At 24.3% G+C, this 986-nt stretch overlaps 1 long non-coding RNA gene across 1 annotated transcript in view; it reads left to right on the top strand.

Annotated features, from left to right (window-relative positions):
- LOC119578033 overlaps positions 1-339 on the top strand; it is a 15,204-nt gene extending 14,865 nt beyond the window's left edge. The window contains exon 3 of the long non-coding RNA XR_005229176.1: positions 320-339. This is a non-coding gene — a long non-coding RNA (uncharacterized LOC119578033). The remainder of the gene's footprint in view (positions 1-319) is intronic.
- Positions 340-986: the final 647 nt, after the last annotated feature.

The following is a 986-nucleotide window of genomic DNA, read 5'->3' as shown; positions in this document are numbered from 1 at the left end:
CTTTGGCATTCCCACTACCCATAGGGCCCCAACCCCCTCCCTTCGGGCTTTCCAAATACCCATGACCCCACCCTTCGGGAAATCCCAAATATCCAAGGCCCATTTTGAAATTTCCAAACCCCTCCCATTGACAACAAAAAGAAAGAGAGAAAAATGAAAAAACCCAACGATTTGAGAGGCTTGCTCTGTTTTTACATTCAAAAAAAAGTTGTATTAACCTGAATGAAATTTTTAATTATACCCCAAAAGTTTGCGGGCCGCATCTGTTCAACAGGTGCCACCGGGGGGTTGGCAAGGTATGCCCCAAGCTGCACAGGAGGGAGCTAACATCGTGGTAGCAGCCAAAACCGAGCCGCACCCAAAGCTACCGGAACCCCTTTATGCAGCCCAAAAAGTAAAAGGGAAGGTTTTTGATAAAAATTATTTTATTGCAGCAAAAATGAAAACTGTGTGTGTGGGTGTTTTTGGTAAATTAATTTTATATATTATATATAAATAATATATATATTTTAAAAATATATAAAAATTATAAAAATATATAAATTTGTTGCATATTAAAAATAATAAATGGTATATATATATAAATAAATAATTTATATAATATAATAAAATAATTATATATAGAATATTATAAAAAAATATATAGAATTTTTAAATTATAATTATAATATTAATAATAATTATATAAATAATAATATATTATATATATATATATATATATAATATATATATAATATACAACCACACACTTTTTTGATTATCTATATATTATAAAATAATATATAAATTTATATAATATAAATATAAATAATATAGTGTGTGTGGTGAATTTTAATATATAATATATTATATTAAAATATATATAAAATATAATTATTATTTAAAATATAATAATATTATAATAATATTTTTATATATATGTGTGTGGTGTTTGTTTTATAAATATATTATATATTTATATATAATTATATATATATATAATTTAT

The sequence above is a fragment of the Penaeus monodon genome, chromosome 10 (assembly GCF_015228065.2).
Source record: "Penaeus monodon isolate SGIC_2016 chromosome 10, NSTDA_Pmon_1, whole genome shotgun sequence".
Classification (NCBI taxonomy): Eukaryota; Metazoa; Arthropoda; class Malacostraca; order Decapoda; family Penaeidae; genus Penaeus; species Penaeus monodon.
The sequence above is the reverse complement of the archived record's forward strand: the minus strand, read 5'-3'. Positions and strand labels throughout refer to the sequence as shown.